Source organism: Nothoprocta perdicaria, unplaced genomic scaffold (assembly GCF_003342845.1).
Source record: "Nothoprocta perdicaria isolate Ctin4 unplaced genomic scaffold, notPer1 scaffold_325, whole genome shotgun sequence".
Taxonomy (NCBI): domain Eukaryota; kingdom Metazoa; phylum Chordata; class Aves; order Tinamiformes; family Tinamidae; genus Nothoprocta; species Nothoprocta perdicaria.
This window is the reverse complement of record NW_020455561.1, coordinates 178,141-194,520: the sequence shown is the minus strand read 5'-3', so window position 1 is coordinate 194,520 and position 16,380 is coordinate 178,141.

The window sequence follows — 16,380 nt, the reverse complement described above, 5'->3', positions numbered from 1 at the left end:
AAGTCCTAAATCTTATTTTTCCTGGGACTTTAGTCTGGTGAAGTTGTTAAGTTTCATGTTGTAAGTACTGGATGAAGTACTACAGTCTTTTTTTACCAAAGAACTCAAAACTAGATCATTTTGATGGGTATTTCTGAGTTTTATAGTCCATAAATCTGCTGTATGTGAACAAAAACATGTTTTAGCTCACATCGCCTGATAAAATACAGTAGTCCTTCTATTAGCTCAGCAACTTTGGATCTGAACTTTTCATGAGAGAAGTGAAAGATGGATAGATTTTAACTGAGGTGATGACTAGGTTTAAAACTAAAGAAATGTTTGTGTTTGAGACTGGAGATCTGGATCAGAGTTTAGCCTGTAAGTGTAAAGTTCCAAGCACTGTACATAGGGGACTACAAACAGCTATATTTTCCTTTCAAAGTCCTGCAGTGTTATGTTTTTAAAAATTTTTAGAGGAAAAAAGGGAAGAAGGAAAAAGAGAAAGCATTTCATCTTTARGAGTATATATTATATAAGAAGAATCTGACAGACAGACATGAATCTTAAAGAAAACTGGAAAAATTTGCTATTGAAGAGGTACAGAATTATCATTATAAGGAATTTGAAAGGCTTTGATGTAAGGAATGATGTGTTCTTGAGGAAGATCCTTTAAATGACAAATGAGGCTGAAAAATTCAGCATTGTGTTCAGCATTGGATTGGCATCAAGCTAAGTTTCAAGCTCAGAAATGCTGTGACTGAAAACATGTCACAGCGTGAAAAAAAAAAGCAAAAGTGGCCATTCTATTGGCTGACCCAAAAACAAGACTTTATTTCACAAAAAAAAAAAAAAAGGTATTGAGGTTTGACATTTGAGGTGTCTTTGTTCATGTTGGCAAGAAAAGAGTTATTTAGAGCACAAGAAAGAGAGATGCAGGAGGCCCTAGAATAACTAATGACCCTTCGATTAAGACATTCATCCAGACAGAGGGAAACATAGGCCTTGCACATGTGAGATGAGGATATGTAATCCAGAAATTTTTGAAATAATGTTTTGGAGAAATAATGAAATATTTTGAAATAATGCTTTGGAGATGAAAAACAATATAACTAAAATTCAAACAATATAACTAAAATCCACTGGAGCTGCAGAGGCTACMTAGCAACCTATAGCAAACCACTGTGCTAATTCAATGATCCTTCCTGGAGACAGAAGGCAGCAGAACTAAACGTTCTGCACTGGACAGACATGGTGGTGCACAATGGTCTTCCCATTCAAGATATCTCTGCACCATGCTCTCTGCAATGGTTCATATTGATAAGCAGAGGCCAAAGATATGTTTTCTCTACTGCGTGCAGAGCAAGCCTTGCACTTGGAAACATGCCATAACCCACATGAATGCTATTACTTGGAGTTTATTTTAGTGAGGACAACCCATGGTCTAGGAAGAGGATGGTGCTTTTGTAACCCTTATAGAACACTTATATAAAGATGTGCTGAAATTTGTAGGCGTTTACTTTTTTTTTTTTTTCCTAAGTAAGCATCTAGTACCTTTCTGTTTCATTGCTGATGTTGTCAGTGTGTGTATATAGATATGTATGTATATTATGAATGTATATTTCACTGTCAGTTATTTATGTGCTTCTAATATTAAACCACTTTGATCTTGATTTGATTTAAACCATATGAATTGAGCAGTTTTGCCAGTAACGTTGGTCTTCAAAGTGCACAGAGCACTCAGTGCTATAACAGTCGTCATAATCTGTTTTCTCCACGGCTGTAATTTTGATCTTTTCCAAGAGGTTAAAAACACTTTTGTTGTAAAAAAAATGACTGCTGGCTTACTTGCCTATCCTAAGCCCTATGAAAAGCCCCTTTATTTCAGAAAAAAAAGCAGTTCAGTCCTGCTTGAAAGTTACAGCTTTCTAATACATCTCCGTTTTAACCTTTCACTTTCCTTCTGATTGAGGGTCATAAGATAATATGGAAAATTCAATCCACTGAATGAGCGATGTGCAGTCTGCCAMAACCTTAAAGTAGGAGCTGGCCCACTTAAGTCAGGAGTATATCACACACACATTTCTCATTTGAAATTTGTTCTTTGCACTTTCTCCATCATATTCTCTTTCAATATCTGAATCAGGTTTTGCTTTCAGCAACATCAGCACAAGTAAATAGTAAAAGTACTTATCTTTAGAGGTTCTGAGACCTGTGTCTCCTTACAAAAGATCCATAGGAGCTCAGTGTGAATTTCAGCAAGACAGATCTCTAAAGAGTCTAATTAAGCTAACTATGTTAAAAATATTGGCCAAAAATTTTAATGTGCTAAAGATCCAAAAGCGAGTTCTTTTTAGAAGATTTGATACTGGAGTCCACAAGTCTATTTAATTCTGTTGGATTTGGCCCAAATGATTGTCTGTCTTTCTAGTGCCACATAATTTTCTGTGGTAAAAATGTAAAGATACAGATTTCTGCATAAAGAAATGGCAACTTTCTGACTTTGCAATTGATCTACTTTACTCATCCCTCCTCATGGGAAAGAGCAGCTGGTTAATGGATTGGTGCACAGAGAACTAATACTATTTGAGAAAGGCTCTGAATTAATAAAACCTTAATACTTTTCAACAAATATAATGCTCTAATAGCAATATAACTTTTAGTGATATCTCACTTTTTTTGGTTCATTTGCTTCATTGCACATCATCACTGGTCTGGTATCAAATCTCTGAGCTAATAACTACTTGGTCGGGCTGCCAGGATTAGAATAAAAATATGAAATGAGTATTTTCTTGCACATAGGAAACTTTGGGATTGGAAGCCGTTCTTGCCACCTTCTTTTTTTGATTAACTTTTGTCAGGGAAGTGAGAAGATGGTTGTGACCACAGCTGGATCATTAGCTTCTTCACAAACTGATRTCATATAGCATATATCATACCCAGCAAGGCTACATTACAGAACATAATTAAGCACATGCTCATCTCTTTTGGAAACCTAGAAAGGTACTACAGAATGAGAGCTGTGAGATTTCTATTGCCTGCAGTTTCTGCACATCTGAAGTTCATCAAAGAAGTAGCAGTTTGTGTTCATACATCTTATTTGAATCTGCTATTATTATTATCCTATCATTATTGTAATTATCTAATAAATATAAAAAAGAAAATCAAGCCATTCCATGAGTGTTGTATTTTATTTGTGATCCACCTGAGAAATATATTAGTTCAGAGAAAAAAGATTAATGTGCGCTTTAGCAGCATGATATCTTTCCATATTTGTAAATAAGTTTTTGACACATCATGCAAATTTTGAGATTTAAGGAATCATGAAGGGCCTTTATACAAACCACAAGCTGCTTTAAAAATATTAACTATTCTAGGTTGATGTCATGCTTTACTCTGTGAAGCAGCTTCAACTGCAAATTATTAACAATAAGCATATTTATATGTGTTGAGCCCACTCTGGAGTATACCCTCTCCTTTCATGGCTGACCATTTCAGCCTAGATCTGGACTTATTCTGCAGTGAGGATGGCTCTTGGTTCAGGCTCCCCTTCCCCTGTAATTACACAGCTTGTTTTTTCAGTAAGTGTCTTTTTCAACACGATGTTTGTTGACAATAAATGGGAAGACATAGATCTGAGTAACAAAAAAAAAAAAAAAAAAAAAAAAAAAACAAAAAAAAAAAAAAAAAAAAAAAAAAAAAAAAGAATAAAGCTTCCTGTGTTACAATTCTGTTACATTGAGTTAGGTAGACAGGAATCTCATGGGGTACAACAGCAAAGACAAGTGCAGAGTCCTGCACCTGGGGAAGAATAACCCCAGGCACCAGCACAGATTAGGGGTTGACCTGCTGGAGACCACCTCCAYGGAGAGGGACCTGGGAGTCCTGGTTGACACCAAGTTAACCCTGAGTCAGCAGTGTGCCCTCATGGCCAAGAAGGCCAATGGGATCCTGGCCTGCATCAGGAGGAGTGTTGCCAGCAGGTCAAGGGAGGTGATTCTGCCTCCCTGCTCAGCTCTAGTGAGGCCGCACCTGGAGTACTGTGTTCATTTTCTCTGGAGAAGAGAAGGCTCAGAGGGGATATGATTAACATATATAAGTACATGAAGGGGGAATGGAGGGAGGAAGAGGGCAAGCTCTTCTCGGTGGTGGCCAGCGACAGACAAGGGCAAATGGGTGTATGTTGAAACACAAAAAGTTCCATCTCCAGGTAAGGAAGAACTTCTGTGCTGTGAGCGTGACAGAGCAGTGGAACAGGCTACCCAGGGAGGTTGTGGAGTCTCCTTCTCTGGAGGTGATCCTAAAACACCTGGATGCCACCCTGTGCCCTGTGCTCTGAGTGTCCCTGCTTGAGCAGGATGGTTGGACTAGATGATCTCTAGAGGTTCCTTCAAACCTCAACCATTCTGTGATTCTGTGATTCTGTGATTGCTCTTTGCTGTTGGGCTTCTCAGGGTCACTATGCGGCCTAGTGAATATGATTTTTTTTTTTTTTTTTTTTTTTGTAATTACTAGTAAAAGGTCACATGTTTTTTATTGACCTAATATTGCATGTTCTCAGGACTTGTTTGGGCTTTTCTTGGCTCTGACTGATTTTAACTTGCTTTAGCAGAGGCAGCACTGTCTAGGTGTCAGATTTAGTATATGTTAGTTCAGCAGAATGAAGAGAAAACTTTGATACAGAGGCTGTGTTAGGAAAATGCATAAAAATAAACCCAGATGGACTCCAAGGTAGGATGGAAGGATAGTTGATCAAGATAACATGAAAATCCTCCAAGAACATGTGACACTGACAAACCTCTCTGCTTGGGAAAGACTGGCTCCATCAATCTCAGGACACAAAAGGACACTGGAAGGGTGAGCAAACAGCAGACAAAGGGAATACTAGAAAGTATTTTTTTTGTTTAACATTTTTAGTAGAATAATTTAGGTATTTGTATGTTAATATGAATCATAGATGTTAATAGGGTTGTAACTGGTCTAATGTTAATAGGGTTGTAACTGATCTAACAACAAGTCTTTGCTATTCTTTGATTAGGCTATGAAATTAGATCAACAGTAAATTCTTGAGTCTACATGTAAGTTATATATTGCCTTTTGTCCATTTAATTTTTTTTTGAGTGTAAAAAATTATGCTTGGGAAAAAGACAAAATGTGCTAGATATGAAAAATAGGGAATATTGTTTGATTGACACAGATCCTGGGGTTGCTAGAACAGGACAGAATCTCTCTCCTGCTCTCTCTGTGGGCCCCAAGCACATGGATATCTGTCCCCTGTCTAGAGTGGCTTAACGGCAACTGGTCAGGATCAGCATGAATTTGTCACTGAACAGACCAAAATTCAGACGGTGCAAATGTGGATTAAATTATCTTTCTCACCTGTATCTAGCTATGCTTTCTGACATACTTTCTGCAGGGTTCAGAAAATGGACCTTGCTGGGCATTTCTACCAATAAAGTCAAGGAAAGACAGCATGAACTTGAACCAGGAGCATCAGGGTCACCACAAGTTACAAATGTTTCTAGAGTTCCTTGTGAAATTCGTCCAAGTACCATCTGAAAAGAGGTCTGAAGCATGGGAGAATAAAAAGCAGTGAAATGGATTCATCTCCATAAAGAAAATGTTGGTTTTTTTTTTTTTTTTAACTGAAATAACAATGGCACTTGGGGAGCCTTTCTGGAGTAGTAGATTCTCTCTTTTATTTTAATCTGTTTTTTAATTTAATCTATACTGATTCCAATGGCTTTTTTTTTTTTTTTTTTAAGAAGATTAGAAGGCATCATAGCAACAGTGTGGATAGCTCTTATCTCTGTGCCTTAAGAAAAGACAATGATCTCAAGTGCAACAAATCTAAGAAATCGAGTCAACAGCATCCTCAGTGTCAGAAACCTTTCTGAAGAAATAATAATTACAGAGAAGATTGTGACTGAGAAGAACACTTGCAAGAAGCAGATCATACAGATTTAATCTGTATCATGAATAAATGTCCGRTTTCCTAAATGTATTCTGTATAATATTTGGTCACAGGAAATGCATCTAGACACTTTGAAAGCACTTAAAAATAAAAAGAGAATATTTATTAGAACAGGATAAAATGAAACTTTTAGGCAGGAGAAGTAGTTGGTTSTAGAAAGGGCTGGAATGAACAGTGCTGAAATGGTAGCCTTGGTAAAAGGGAGATTATTAGAGAAGCTCTTCAAGGCTCTTTTTAAATTCTGGTCATGGGTACAAAACATCAGAGTTACAAATAAAATTTGCAGATGGCACAAATTTGGGTAATAYTGTTTCTCTAAAAGTGAAGAAATGACAAACTCTAGAGAATATATTGGCAAGTGAACTCATTTACATAGATTTAGACTCGGAAAAAATATTTATATTCAGCGGAGCACGAAACTGAAGCAGACCTCAAAGGCCAAGTCCACTGCATGGTAAATACAAGACAAGGAGGAAAAATGTAGCAGTGTGAGTTAAGTTTTCAAAACTTCGTTCCCATTGATAATGCATCATTGTCACCCACACTCAGAACTCAGTGTTTGAAACTTACAGTGATTAAGTCACCTAGACTATAAATAACCTGCAATATGCAAGACTGCTTTTTGTCTTTGGGTTGTGATAAGAACACCTGTGCCTGTATTCAACTTAATTTTGAACCAGCACAAATACAATAAACGATACCACGGTTAAAAAAAAAAACTACTTTGCTGTTTGTTTTACCTTGAAATGATTAAATAATTTCAAAGTTTTCTTTTTTCTTCTTTTTCTTCCTCCCTCTCTTCCTTTTTTTTTTTTCCCCTCATTTTTTCACTTTGGTGTAAATACAGTTTAGAGAACATTTCAAAATATCTACAAGGAGTCTCATAGTAGCATAAAGACGTCTAGGGTGTAAAAGGCAATATCACAAGATTCATTCCACCACCCATCATTAGCCCATAAGCACAAACAATTAAACACCYACACATAATTCAGCAAGAACATTATAAGATCAGTTTAATTAATTACATAAATACACTAATCCTATGTCACTGTGGTGCTCTACAGTATCTGGAACTATCATAGAAGCCTGAGATATGTATTACTTTGGACCTATAGAAGAGTTTGAGAAAAAGAGAAGGAAAGAAAAAGAGAAAAGAAGAAAGGAAAAGAAAGAATGAGAAAAAGAAAGAACAGACATCAATGTTTTCAACAGTCTCTGTATTGAACAACTTCAATTCTTTGGAAGAGAGTTAATATTTATCASTTTTTCAGTTACTGCATTGCACTGTGCTCTGACTTCACGTCTCGTGCTGCTTCTCTCATTTTCTCTTTATGGATCTCAGTGAAATAACCTCAAAGGCAAAAGGGCAATCAGCCTTCAGAGGCATTTCCTCCCTTTTTTTTCATTCTTTTTCTTTCTTAGATTACTTGATTTCTCATGATCTTCACACCCCTTTGTGTTGCTAAGCCATGTGAAGAATAAATAAAAATACCAAATACTTGAATATCACCTCTGTAGGACAAAGGAGTAAACTAATAGATTTCTTCACACCTCTATAATATGTGAATCCCCAATAACAATCAGACCACAATRGATTTAAAGCAGGACTTTTCTGCAAGACTTATAGAGGAAGTTTTCAATTAGCATTTAAAAGATGCTCATATAAACTATTCAGCCTTTTGAATCTGCAATCCTCAACCTGTCAGTCTTGTAAGAAATGAGTCACCGATAACATTTCTTGAATTTCTCTTTTTTAGTCACAGCTGGAAGCTTAGCAAGAACAGCATCTCCTACAAAGTTATCTTCGTTTGTTGCCTTGCCCAGCTACTGAAATAAAAATAAAAATAAAATAAATAAATAAAAAAATAAAAAACAAAATAAATAAAAAATGCTGCATTTCAGGATCTCAAAAGCTTTTGTTTAAAGTTGGTTCTAAAGCTGAACAAACTTATGATGTGATTTTATCTTTGATTTTTCACATTTATTTTGAAACTATATCCAAATGTCTTCAATATATAAAGATTTGGTTTCACAGATTCACAGATTCACAGAATATTTAAGGTTGGAAGGGACCTCTACAGATCATCTAGTCYAACCTTCCTGCTCAAGCAGGCACACCTASAGCATGTGGCACAGGGTGGCATCCAGGYGGGTTTTGAAGACCTCCAGAGTAGGAGACTCCACAACCTCCCTGGGCAGCCTGTTCCACTGCTCTGTCACCCTAACAGTAAAGAAGTTGCTCCTCACCTGGAGAGGGAACTTCCTGTGCTTCAGCTTGTGGCCATTACCCCTCGTCCTATCGCTGGCCACCAGTGAGAACAGCCTGTCCCCTTCCTCCCTGCATTCTCCCTTCCTGAACTTAYACATATTAATCATATCCCCTCTGAGCCKTCTCTTCTCCAGAGAAAACAGGCCCAGCTCACTCAGCCTCTCTTCATACGAGAGATGTTCCATTCCCTTAATCATCCTGGTTGCYCTTCTCTGGACCCTCTCSAGAAGCTCCACGTCCCTCCTATACTGGGGTGCCCAGAACTGAACACAGTACTCCAGGTGCGGCCTCACCAGAGCTGGTTTATTTGTTATTGTTTAGATTAACAGTACTGGAAAGGTYGTGATAAGTTTGTTCATGAGTATATTACCTCCATTAAGAAGCATTTTTTTCAAAGCCAGGRAAGGGTTGCTAACTGACTACTAATGACTACTATTGATATTCCGTGAGATTTAAGTATCTAATTATCTTATATTCTATATCAGATGTAAGAATAGGCGAAGATCAGTWTCATTATAATGAAAAGATCAGTATCAATGGGCAAGAAAGGATTACTGGAGGGACTCATTTTTGCTCATTTTATGAATTTTTGAAGTTAGGCATAAAGACAGAAATTGCTTGACCTATGGCCACATTTTTTTTTTTTATTTTTCAGGAAAAAAATGACAACGAAAAAGTTGTGTTTTCAGCTTAAGTGGATTAATAGAAACAAAAGTCCAGCACGATGATAGTGAGTAGATGTATCACAGGAAACAAAAAAATGCACAGAAATTTAACATGAAAATCTAGAGCTAAATATTTTTTCAGACCCATGGTAGCTCAAGCAATGGTACACTCTGCCAGATAACAACAATAGGACATCTCTCTGCATATGACAGAACTTGTGAAAAGTCTGAGAATTTTACTTCTTTCTGTCAGAAAGAATAAATTACCAGTATTTTCAGATAAAGGATTATGCTTGTATCTACGGACCTAAGTTTATTTCAGTCAAGATTTTGCCTGTTATGCTACCTGAATGCAGGCTAGATTAAAAAATACACCCTCCCTAGCCCATTTGCAATTCAAATGTGAAACTTCCAACARAACTGCAGTGCATCAACCCAGAACAAACAACTCATCAAACCCCATAAACATGGCATGATCCTGGTAATGAAAAATGAGCTTTGTAACAGCCTGCAATTAGCATGGGAATGACAAGCACATTCTAAATCTTTCTGAACATATGGGCAATTATTGAAAAACTATGACAGCAATGCATCAACAAGCATATCCATCTTACCATGGTTCTACGCTCTTGTTGCTTTTTAATGGATCTTAACATGCCATTTAATAATTTAATAAATAAAGTCAATTAATTAATAATTTAATAARCACTATCACCCAAGACCAAAGATAGGGGCCCACCCATGATGAGAAGGAGAATTAAAAGAACTATCACCTGGAAGGAAGGCAGAGATTCCAGATAAGCTTTCTAAAATGTCATTTTTCCAACCTTCAATCTGCCAAAAGGAAGATGGCTTCAGAAGAAGCCAGCCTTATCATTTAGTGATGGAAATTTTGATATTTCTATGATAACAGATGTTCTCCTATAATGAGACATGGGAACAGGGTAAAAAGAGCAGACCAGTGCAAAATAGGTCAAAGAAAGATGAGTGTGGGCTTCATCTTGGGCCTTAAAAATGTAAGTCCATTGAACCCTGAAGTATTCCAATGCCAAAAACCTGAAAATCATTATTAACATCTTGTATTATGATAGGATCTAGAGGCCTTCCCCTCAGGGGACAAGAACCTTCATTGACAAGTATGTTGCCAGGAGACATGAATAATGAATAAGGAAAGACAACTTGGAAACTCTACATGGTCGAGATGAATAGGAGCTAGTACAGCTACTATCATTACCTCTTAGTAGCGTAATGATCCCTTAGAAAAGCGAAAACTGAGAGAAGGAACAGCCATTGGTCTGCGTGTGCATGGTTGCAGAGAGTTACACAAATAACTCTGCCTTGCCATCAACTCATATTTGTATTCATTTGTAGGCATACTTCATATCTAAACAGTTTCTTTGCAGCTGTATTGGAAGACACCAAAGAAACTGAATATTGAAACCAAAATCCCCAACGCAAATCCGAATATCTACCCTGAAACCTTATTCCTTCAACTAGCTCAAAAAAATAGACTGCATTTAGACTTTCATTTTACCTATATAGAATTCAGGTGGGGAGGCTGGAGTGGGAGAGAAATGGTAAGCAGAAAGATTAGGAATAATATTCTCCTTCACAGTGAACCACTACTCCCAGCCTAAGTTATATAGCAGAAGAAAAGACAGGAGTGAGCTGACATCAATCATCCTTATGGATCTTTACTTTTTATTCATTGTTCTATTGATCTCTTTCAGCATTATTTCATAGGTAGATTGCAATAAAAGTCATTTCTTATTATGTCTCCATTTTAACTCATAAAGTATATGACACAATAGTTTTTGAACGAAGGACAGGTTCCCTGAGGGAAAGAACAAAACCCTGGGTAAAAGCACAGATTTATTGATCTCTCCTTCAATAATAATGATTAAAATCTAACCAAGCACTATTGCCTTAATAAATTATTCAGCTCTATTTCCCCTTTCTACATTTCAACTGGATGCACTCCAGAAACTGAAAAGTTTGATCATAAAATGCTGAAAATACTATCTTCTTCATGCAGTGAGCCATGACAATGTYAAAAACACACTAAATAACAGCATCTTGCAGGCGAGAAATGCTTTGGCCCAAAGCCCAGCTGACCAGCGAGTGGAGAAAGAAAACAACACAAACGCCAGAAAGAAGGGGAAGAGATTTTTCATCTCTTTCCATTTTCCAGGGAAATTCTAGGGCACAGTTTTCCTTACTCAGTCCTCCATTTGCTCATTCAGTGGAGCAAGGGGAGTTGTCCTTGTAACTTAAACTCTCTCTCTTCTCTCATACACCCCATGGAGATATGCGAGAGGCTCATACTAATCTATAAAGTRCTTCCACCTCACCTTGTAATTCCTTGTAATTTTCTGCCTAGGAATCATGCTGGCATATTGAAACCAACATTCAAAAYTGAGGGCTCCAGCTTTGGAGCAGAGATTTCCAGAATGAGGCATGATAAGAGATCTGCTGCAGAAATAAACCTGCAAAAGGATAAAATTTCTTCCTTAGCTTGCAATCCTGTAAGTGCCATGTTAATGTTTCATTTAAAGACCCTGATAAGAATAATGTATATTGTATGTTCACAAATGATGAAATACAAGCCTCAAAAGGTACTTTTTCATATTCAGTATACTTACATATACTGAAGGATCAAGTCAGATTTTATCTTCAGTCTTTTTATTACCATAAAATACAGACCTTCTTGTACAAACTGAATAATTTTTAATGAAATAGTAAGGAGACTAGCATAAAATAGATAAGATTTCTGTATAGTGATGATGAATTAAAAAGAAATATTTCATATAACCATTTGAAGTTAACCTTTATACTGCAGCTATAGTGCATAATTTCATATCTGAATTGKTAAAGAAACACTTGTCTGTCAAGATGACAATGCAGACAGAAGTGCAGAGAGGCAACAGTCAATTGATGACAGATTAATGATCGAAACTATAAAGCTCTCATAGTAACTTTCCAGAAAGGTCAAAAGAGTCATATAAGCAACTGTTTTTCCCTGGTGATTATAATTCGTCTAGTTTTCAATCAAAGATTATGTTTTAAAAGGGAGCATACCTAGACCAACACAACCTGGTGATTATRTTTTTTAGTTCAAAAAAACTTTCTTTAAAGTAAGCTCCATAGCTCTATGGTAAAACTAGCTGCAAGGTTTTATAAATTAACCAGAGGAAATGATATTTATAAAAGCTATTATAAGAATATTGGATTTAGAGTTTTTTTGCTATTTGGACCAGACTGTAACATCAGATGTGCATAATTCCATACTTAAGGCATCCAGCAAGTCCACAAACAAAATTTAGATTTTCATTGTTTAAAGTACTCAGGATCTACTTGTTCAGGTCTGATCTAAGATGAATTCAAAATCAGTTTAAAGCAACAGCCATATATTTTAAAATTTTCCATTTAAAATTATCTATCTCAGCAACCTTTTGATATTAACATGAGCACAATAACAGAACAATTACATCTCCAAAGTAAGTTATATCAGTGYTTTGTAATCTACTATGATGGGAGCTATGATGTAATGTAGCTTCATTTAGAAAAATAKGTTCTGAATACATGAAGAATTGCTTACAGGAGTATGAACTTCACTCAGCCGCAGAGCATATAATTTTCATTTCACATACACTGTGCTTTAAAATTTGAACACATGCTCCCAATGCAACTTTTACTGACCTTTATGTCTGTCCAGAATTCGATCTCAACTATAAACAGACACTTTCAAACCACCTTAGAGCGAAGTAAAGCTCTAATTCAGGATAGCATGGTTCCCTCTTAGCTGGAGGCTGGTATTAGAAGACAAAAAAAAATGGTCTGAGTCTCTACAATTTTTTTTTTTTTTACATATCTTAGAGCTAGCTCCGGGTGAATAACACCTTGCAGTGAGCTAAAATGTCTTGCAGTGGATTGCATGGTACACTCCAGTGTCAGTTCTCCTCCTTGTGGGGTCATTTAGGGGAAAGTGATGATTTTCTATACTAATAATGACAAAACTGAAAAACAAACAAACAACAACAATGAAATATGCAAAATTTCTCAATGTAGTTATTTCTCTGTACAAAGCAGAAACACTTTGAATTTGCAGATGTGATCCCAAATTTTTTTTTTTTTTTGGCACTCTCTTTGTATTCAGAGTAGGAAAAAAAAAAAAAGCTTTTGATTGCCAGACACTATAAAAGTCCTAATTAGTAGGTAGGTAGATTATTTATATCATACAATTTATGAAATGTGATATTTTTGTCTCTCCTGGAATAACCAGCAGCTTCAATCCACATTACTAAAAATGAAAGGCTTAGCCATCAGASCAGTGGGGATCCACTTGGTCAGTATGAAATGAAATTAGTTTCTTTTATGTATAGGAATATAGAGGGTGGTGGTATGTGATATCAGGGAACCGAACTTGCTTACTCATAAGTTTTCTTCCCTCACAACAGCAGATTTGTTACTTTCTAGATCATACCTGCTGAGTATCAAATACTTCTGCTGCAATCAAGAACTCTTATTTGTTATGGCTTATCAAAAACATGCCATGTTTCTCAACCCCAGAATAAGTTATTTAGACTGACATTCTACCTTTTATTTAGACAATGATATGTTCACATCCAGTTAGAAGGACCCTTTAAATTAAGACTTTCCAGGATGAATTTCGAGAGACAAAGCTGCTGAGCAATCTTCTGTAGTAAAGAGATTAACATTGGAGACTGGGCTACTTCTTCCCCCAGCTTTATGTCTATTGTTTAATATCACGTCATCCCCCCAGGACGTTTTTTCAAAGTCAGTTCTAAAATGCATAAACATGCATCTTAGATATTCTGAGCATTCAAACACAAAAAAAACCTCAGAATTGCAGAGCAGCTGGGCAGGGCAATTCCTAAGGGATGAGTGTGCAATTACATGGAGTGAAAAGCAGGAGAGGAAGATATCGACAGAGCAGGACTTATTGAATTTAGGAGTAACTGARCAGGCAACAATATTGACTCTCAATAAAGTTTTCACTCAGGGCAAGATTTAATATGTGAGAAAACCAATCATAACACATARGCATTATTTTTTTGCCCAATAGAAGTCCTCAAGGAAGAAGAAATAAAGCTGGTACCTTAAGCCTGACAGAATGAGCCCAGTTTTAAGGCTTAAGCTCACTATCCCTGTTTCTCTAACACCTGTGCTCTTTTTCTCTCACACACATCTGGGTACAGACACACATACACGCCCTTTGCACTACAGGCGTCTTTCTGCTTCTCAGTTAGAGCACAGATTTGCAAATGAGACCCTGATTTCCACCTAGAGGCTGACATGTCACTTTGTGTAAATATTTTATATTTTCCATGCATATATTAGTATATTTTACCAGTAGTTTGAGGCATTTTGAGGGGTCACAAGGTTCACAGAATCACAGAATGGTTAAGGTTTGAAGGGACCTCTAGAAATCATCTTCCTGTTCAAGCAGGGACACCTAAAGCATGTGGCACATGGTGGTATCCAGGCAGATTTTGAATAGAAAAGGATACTCTACAACCCTCTGGGCAGCCTGTTGCAGGGCTGTGTCACCTTCACAGTAAAGAAGTTCCTGCTCACATGCAGATGGAACTGCCTGTGTTTCAATTTACATCCATTACCCCTAGTCCTGTCACTGGCCATCAYCGAGAAGAGCTTGGCCCCTTCTTCCCTACATTCCCCTTTCACGTACTTATACATGTTAAACGGATCCCATCTCAGTCTTCTCTTCTGCAGAGAAAACAGGCCCAACTCACTCAGCCTCTCCTCATATGAGAGATGCTCCATTCGCTGAATCATCTTGGTTGCTCTTCGCTGGACCCTCTTTAGAAGCTCTACATCCCTCTGATACTGGGAAGCCCAGAACTGCACACAGTGCGGCCTCACCAGAGCTGAATAGAGGGGTAGGATCCCCTCCCTTGACCTGCTGGCAACACTCCTCCTGCTGCAGGCCAGAATCCCATTGGCCTTCTTGACCATGAGGGCACACTGCTGCCCAGGAATCCCAGGTCCTTTTCTGCAGAGATTCTTTCCATTCTCCACCCCTAATCTGTACTGGTGCCTGGGATTATTCCTCCCCAGGTGCAGGACCCGGCACTTGTCCTCATTGTACCTCATAAGTTTCCTTTCTGCCCAACTCACCAACCTGTCCAGKTCCCTCTGGCTAACAGCACAGCCCTCCGGAGTGTCGGCCACTCCACCCAGCTTGGTATCATYTGCAAAGTTCCTCAGGGTGTACCCAGTGCCCTCGTCCAGGTCATTGATGAACAARTTGAACAGCACTGGGCCCAGTACTGACCCCTGGGGGACACCACTGTCCACAGGCCTCCAACTGGACTCGGCCCCATTTATCACCACCCTCTGAGCTTTGCCATCCAGCCAGTTCTCAATCTACTTCACTGTGCACTCATCTAGGCCACACTCCTGGATCTTTCCTATGAGGATATTATGGGAGACGGTGTCAAAAGCCTTGCTTAAGTCAAGGTAGACAACATCCATGGCTCTCCCCTCGTCCATCCGGCCAGTCATCCCATCATAGAAGGCTATGAGGTTCGTCAGACTTCCCCTTGGTGAATCCATGCTGACTACTCCTGATCACTTCCTTCTCCTTCATACGTCTAGAGATGCTCTCTAGGATGAGCTGCTCATCACCTTTTCAGGGACGGAGGTGAGACTGACCAGCCTGTAATTGCCCGGCTCCTCCCTCTTGCCCTTTYTGAAGACTGGAGTGACACTGGCTCTCTTCCAGTCCTCCGGCACCTCCCCTGCTCTCCAGGAYCTCTCAAAGATGATGGAGAGAGGCTGAGCAATAACCTCGGTCAATTCCCTCAGCACTCTTGGATGCATCCCATTGGGTCCCATAGATTTTTGGGTGACCAGCTTCACTAAGCGATCCCTTACCCGCTCCTCTTTGACAAGTGGAAGGTCTTCCTCACCCATTTATCTTGCTTTTACCTGAGCTCTGCAGTTCATGGGGAGCAGCCTTAGCAATATAGAGGCAAAGAAGGCATTTAGTAACTACCTTCTTGGCATCCTCCATCACCAAGGCACCCTCTTCATTCAGCAGTGCACTAACATTTTCCCTCATCTTCCTCTTGCTGCTGACATATTTATAGAAGCCCTTCTTGATGTCCCTGACATCCCTTGCTAACTCTAATTCCAGACGGGCCTTGACCATCCTCGTTTYGCATCTGCATTCTCTGACAATGCACCTATATTCTTCCCACGTGSCCTACCCCTTCTTCCACAAGCTGTACACTCTTTTTTATCCATTCACTTTGCCTAGCAGCTCCTACACTTCTTTCTTGTGGGAATGCACCAATCCTGAGCTTGAACGAAGTGGTGCTTGTATATTAGACATCTCTCCTGGACCCCCTTKCCTTCTAGGACCCTGACCCAGGGGACTGCTCCAAGGAGCTCCCTGAAGAGGTCGAAGTTGGCTCTCTTGAAGTCCAGGGTAGCTATCCTACTTCTCGGCC